A 6,733-nucleotide genomic window follows, 5' to 3' on the forward strand; every position below is an offset into this window, starting at 1 on the left:
CTGTAATTTCAAACGGCAATTTCAGAGGAAATAAAACCGAAACAACAACATCCAGCAATCATAAACATCAACATTTAATAGTTTATCAATTATTCGGTTACATTACACCAAACCGATAATGCGTTAACGTTTAACAATTGTTTGAAATTCATCAAATTTTCCACATTATGCAAAACATTACACGTAATGTACATTAATTACTAATAAATGCGAAACTCAAATATATTGATATACATATAAATAGTTAAAGGTTAGTTACGTATCACCCAAAAAATTGGTCATTACATTATATATCCAAAAAAAATACGTCGGCGTGTATCAACCAAAAAATGGATTAACACCGACCAAAAAGTGTCACATTTCATCTAATAAAAGAAAATCATCTAAATGTTTCAGAACATCTTCAAATTCGGTGTTTTCTTTAACCGGAGTGTCATCAAACATAATTGGATTGTCTTCATTTGTTGGCTTTTTTGGTGGAACCGGTCTCTCTTTGAGCTCAATGTCCATGAGTGTTCGGAAACGATCGTGTTGATCCAAGAATTCATCCTCCCATGTTGCCGCCTCTTCGCTCCTGTGATTTCTCCACTCCGTGCATGTTGGAGGTAGTGGGCAACCATCTTTTAATGAAAGAAGGACAAAATGATTTGGGATTAGACCAAGGCAAATCATGTTGCTTTTCGGGTTAACCGGAGGTCGTCCTCTAAGTGGGGAAAAAGTCTCGGAGATGTAGTCTTTCCATGTAGTCATCTCTAACACCGGCCTATTGTAACATGATGCAACGATGTGTCCCGTATCCGGCAATGTCAACCATTTGTCGGGAGGTGCAAAGCTACTAGGATTTTTGGGAGGATACAATCCATCCAAGATGTAGTTGTAACGGTCCTCGCTCGCATATATCTCGATGTATTTGCTTCTATGCTCTTTCAACTCTTGAATAAGTGCTCTCCGCACCATAACATGACTTTCTTGCGTCAAACCCAAGGCTTCCGCTATAGCTCTAAACCCACAATGCCCGTCACCAATAACATCCACAACTCTCTCAATGTATGGTCTCATGAATTTTGGCATGTAATACATAGGATTGGATGGATCATAACTTGTTGAAACCAAGCTAGGCTTAGGAACCGGAATCGAAGAAATGCCAATGCGAGCACCTTTTCTTTTAGTTTGTGAAGATTTTTTCCGTGGTGAAGATTGACTTTCCGGATGTTGAGAATCAATAGTCTCCCACGAAGATGGGATCCTACCACGTGTGGTTTTGATTTTTTTTGGGAGCTCCTTTGGTTGCCACCTTTCTTGGAGGTGGTAACAACAATGTGGTCTCCGGAAACGCTAACAACCGCAAAGCCTCTTTGATTTCTAGTTTCATTTGGAACGGAACTCTTTGGAGACGTTCTTGGATACCATGCCACTCCTCCGCGACCGAAAACAAATCTTCATTACTTTGTTCTTCACCCATGTACAACTTATGCCAATGCGGGTGTATCTCATCCAATCGAATGGGCATGTTGTGACGTATTTTCATAGCAATGAAGCATGCACAAGGTAAGCCATACGACATCCTTTGAACACAACCACAAGTTTTCTTCTCAATGCACAAGGTTTTCCTAGCACGCTCTTCTTCCACAAAAATAAAGTTCATGGCTTGTCTAGACACGTGACCCCCCAACCCGGAGTACAAAGTGACATCTTTGTACCTATGTTCTAAGACCGTAACACTCCTACCAAACGATGATTGTATCTCCCCAAATTGGTTTGCCAACATCTCATCTATTTTTTGCCAACAAGTACCCAAATCACCCTTGGAGGTGGACAAGTATTCCTTCACCACACCATGAGCTCCTTCAACTCTATTCGTGGTCCTACACCCAAGATGTAACACAAGGTCCGTCCATGCCCTCACTAGTTTGTCCTTCAAAGGATTCAATATGGTTTCTTGAACATAGTGAAGAAACTTTGGATGATCCTTACAAGCATCTTGGAATTCCACTAGATTACCCGCATATAACTCTTGAGTAGGAGATTCAACCAATTTTTCTCATGCATCAAATATGGTATCAACCAACTTACTATGCTTCTCCTCGTCGACAATCTTCTTTTGCCCATCCACCACAACAACATTTTGTTTAACTTTGCAATCGGTGATGATTCTTGATCTAACATTTTTGCCAACATGGAAATTGACGAGTCATTAATTACTCTATTTTATTGCATTACTTAGATTAGTTTTAATTAGATTTGATTTTATTTTATTGCATATTTATTTCCTTTTTAAATCTTTTACTACAAATTGCTTTTTATTTTATTTTAGGAACGAATATATGGTGGAAGGTGTCTTGGAGCAAAAGAAAGAGGACTGGAGCAAATACGGTGCAGAAATATGAAAATACAGTGCAAAAATATGATCCCACCAAGTCAGAAACTTGGCACGGCCCGTGCCAACATGTGGCACGGCCGTGCCACCCTCCAGGATGCTCTTTTGCTGCTTTTCTTCAAGCCCAAGTTACCCTGTTGCAGCTTTACTGTTTTGCCCTTATAGTTTCTTAGTTTCTAAGTCGATTGTAAAGCTATAAATAGAGTAGAATTCCATCATAAACAATTCACCTTTTACTCTTTGAATTTATTTTAGCAACAATTATTTTAATAAAGTTCTTTCCTTTATTTTATTTCTTTCTCGCAATTTATTTTATTGTTTTCTCTCTTCTTCCCCTATGTCTACAATGAACATGAGTGAGTAGACTTCTTTGTCTTGGGATTGTTGGATAAGTCTAATGACGTAATCCGAATCAATCCAAACCTTAAACCCTAATTATATGTTACCTTAATTTCTAATCTAAATTCACCGTTTTAACATGAATTAATTATTATCAAACTGTGGAAGCGAACGCGGAGCTTTGATATTCGAACAAGTGAATTTAGACAATGGTTGTGAAACATGAGAATAGTCTAGCAAACCTTGAGACATATAAAGTTTCGATCTTCAAAGGTCCCAAAGGCAATCACCCATGAGAATAGGTGTGGTTGTTGGAGGGATACACTCACTGACTTCAAGAGAAGCTTTGATATGCTAAAGAGAAACTTGTCTTTAGAAATTAAGAATAACGTAAATTATAAGTTTAAGGCTTGATTGTGAAGGATTCGTTGTTATGACGAACCAATGATCCCAAGGCTCTTTATTATTATTGTTATTTACCTTCAACAACTAAACCTCCCTTTTTATAACTTTTCTCCTCCTCTAATCATTCTTTTAAAGTTAATTAGATTGAACAACTCCCTAGCGGAACGATACTCTACTTTACTACTATTACTTCGATAGACCGTGCACTTGCGGTTTGGCCTATCAGAAATAACAAAGTATTGCACTACTACCAGGGAGAACATTTTTTACGGCATTCATCATACTAGTGTCCCTGTCGGTCACTACCACCTTAGGCATATCACTATTTGGTCCAAGAAGTTTAAGCAACATTTGCAAATCCCAAGTAAAGTTATGCTCCTTCTCTGACGTCATAAATGCAAAACCAACCGAATATGTCAAATAGGTTGAGGTGACTCCAACTATTTCAAACAATGGCATCCTATACAAGTTGGTTTTGTACGTGGAATCCATTATCAAAACAGTTGGAAAATTGTTAAACAACTTTACCGATGTTGGATGAGTCCAAAATATGTCTTGAACGGTTTGACTTTCCTTTTTTTCTCTTACATAATAAACATATCCATTCTCTTCCAACTTTGTGATTAGATATTGCATCTCCGTCAACTCACCCCTTTTTGCCTTTTTGAATTTATGACTTTCATTGTAGACTTACTTGATATTTGTCATGGACTCTTTCCTTTTATTCCTCAAATTTGTCAAATTATTTTTTGGTTTCACCGAAGAATCGGTCAAGTCATGTACAATCTTCTTTTCGTCTTCCGTTAATCTTCCGGCAAGAAGGTGCCCTACTACATACGGCACCATCTCATGGTTGTGAACGCCATTAAGAATAGCCAATTTCCAAGCATTGTCTTCCCTAACGACATATCCACGCACCTTGAACAAACACCCACATTTTCTTGATCCCATTCCTTCATGCTTCACTTTTGTCTTCGGTACTTTGTGCTCGCTGCTCCGTACACAAACCAACTCCAACATAGCATTTCTTCCTTCACAGATCTTCTAATGATAACCGTAAATCCAGCCCTATTTGCTTGTCGACAGACCCAACCGAGCAATTCGTTTTTATCTTTCCATGTGTCTTGGGTTGAAAAGAAATGAGCCGTGTCCACTTCGTTGTCACGAAGTTTCCACACATCGGAATTGACGCTTGAAGCCTCAACTTTAACGGAGACTTCGACCTTAGCGGGAGCTTCAACCTTAATGGAATCGACAACTCTAGGTTTTTGATCACCCAGATCATCTCTCGCATTCTCAACATTATCTATAAATAAACAACATAAAATTACTAAACTAATTAATAAAAATGTATCTAATATCATATAATAACATAAACAAACAAAAAAAACAAAAGAAAAAAAATTGGGAAAAAAATTTGGCAGTAGCTACTGCCACTTAGAAAATTTTGAAAATTTTCTAAGTGTCCAGCGGCAGTTAACAGCCGCTCACTGCCAGCGGTAGTTAACTTCCGCTACAACACGTTACAAAGAAAAAAAAACCAGAAAAATCAATCAAATGTAATGGATTTTAACGTTGTAATATCTGTTCTTTGATGCATTTGTGTGTAGAAACGTCTTAGCAATCGATCAGCAATGATTTGGAGGCATGATTTTGACACAAAAAATTTGAAATGAGGATTTTTTTTTAAGTATGGTTTTGGAATGATAAAGGTGATGAATAAATAGGTGAGGTAGGGGTTTGCTGGTTTTGGGGGGACAGAAACCAGCGGTAGTTAACTGCCGGTGGATCTTCCAGCGGTAGTTAACTACCGCCATGGGCATTTAGGTCATTTACTTGTGTCAATTGGAAGTATTCTTTGTCAAAAAAGCAATTTTCTATTCAATTTCTATCAATACAAAGACCTTTGATCTATTTCTCCCAATCCTTCCATGGATGCCATGTTTCATAACAGTTTCTTCTTTCAATTTAATTAGGCCCCGTTTGGATTGAGCTTATTTTGAGTTTATGAACATTAGCTTATGTAAATAAATAAGTTTTTATATCTTCATAAGATGTATTTTTTCCTTCATAAACTACGTTAACAAACTTATGAATGATAAATAAAAGCTTTTTTTTCATAAGCTCAATCCAAACGGCTCTTAATAATCCACACAACTTCTTTATCCGCTTGCTTCCATTTTTTTTTTGTATAAATTATAGTTGATATATAAAAAATAAAGGAGTGTTATGGACACTTTCTTTCAAACACTTTGTCTCTAACACCCTCTCTCTTGATAGATAAAATCAATAAGGGTATCACACTTTGGAAATAGATCTCGCATAGAGTGGTAAGACTCATATGAGTTTCATTCAATAGAATAACGAGTATTAGAGAGAGTGCTAGAAAAAGATTGTTCATAACATTTCTCTAAAGAATATAATCCACACATTTATTTTTTTGGTTTTAAGATACTCTTGATCCTCTAACTTTTCGAAAATAGCGATTTTGACATCTATAAAAAAAAAATAGCACTTCGACCCCCATTGTTTATCCTTTTATGCAAAAGGTCAATTTTGACTCGATCAACACATACATGAAACCTCACTTAAATGAATAAGACGCCATATGTATATTTTTGAAATTAAAAAAAATTAAAATTGCCATACAATCATTTGCAAAATTAAAAAAAAAAAAATGAAACAACTTAAGAAATGCATCCCCTCATTGTCACATTCATCACCTTCAACATCATATACACCATCCTTCATCTTAAAAACTCATAAAATTTTCAATTAAAAAATAAATAAAATCTCGTTTTCCTCAATCCAATACACATATCATTCTATCTTCAACATCCTCATCAGTAATCACATACAACTTCATCTCTACCGTATCCAAAACACGGATTTAGAGAATTTGAAAACCCCATAATCTCAAAAAGTTTAATTGAGGATAAAATTCCACTTGTGATGCTTGCGATTTGTTGGGAATGAATCTTAGGATTTTTTATTTTGTTGGTTGAATTTGGATTTAAATTGCTTTTCTCTTATAGGGTTTGAATAAGAGGCCAGTTCTTTGGTTATTTTAGGGAAGTAGCAGTTTTTTTTGTTCACGAGGCCTCTGTTGTTCTGTTTCTTCATCAGCCAAAGATTTTCTTTGTTTTTTTATTTTATTTTCTTCACCAATCTTTAACATCTTATATCAACTCTCTACCGCCACAAGCACCACACCCAAAACAGAAATAAGAGATTCAATAACAAAAACAATTTGAACAATCCTAAAAAAATAAAAATCATAACCCAAATTAATTTTAAGTTTTACAAACCCAAAAAAAAAAAAATACATTAACTTCATCATCCATAAATTAGAATTTGAGGAAGGGGAAAAGAACATGAAACGATGTTGGTGGAGGATAGTGTTGGGGGAGTGAGGAGAGTGTGAGGAGGATGAGTGAGCAAATTTTGAATGTGGAATGAACTTTGGAGATTACGAGGGATTTTGATGATGGTGAAGGGGAATTAGGAATACACAAATTTGTTGTTGTGGTTGATTAGGAGTTGACTCATGTTGTTGTTGTTTCTATTCTTTCCTTGGTATACTCATGTTTACCCTTTTTTTTCATTTCTTTT

At 36.1% G+C, this 6,733-nt stretch overlaps 1 pseudogene; it reads right to left on the reverse strand.

Moving 5' to 3' along the window:
* Positions 1-354: 354 nt before the first annotated feature.
* LOC146954889 (PKS-NRPS hybrid synthetase cheA-like) lies at positions 355-4,107 on the reverse strand (annotated as a pseudogene).
* Positions 4,108-6,733: the final 2,626 nt, after the last annotated feature.

Source organism: Medicago sativa, chromosome 1, assembly GCF_051527215.1.
Source record: "Medicago sativa cultivar Bolivia chromosome 1, Bolivia_mono, whole genome shotgun sequence".
In the NCBI taxonomy this organism is placed as follows: domain Eukaryota; kingdom Viridiplantae; phylum Streptophyta; class Magnoliopsida; order Fabales; family Fabaceae; genus Medicago; species Medicago sativa.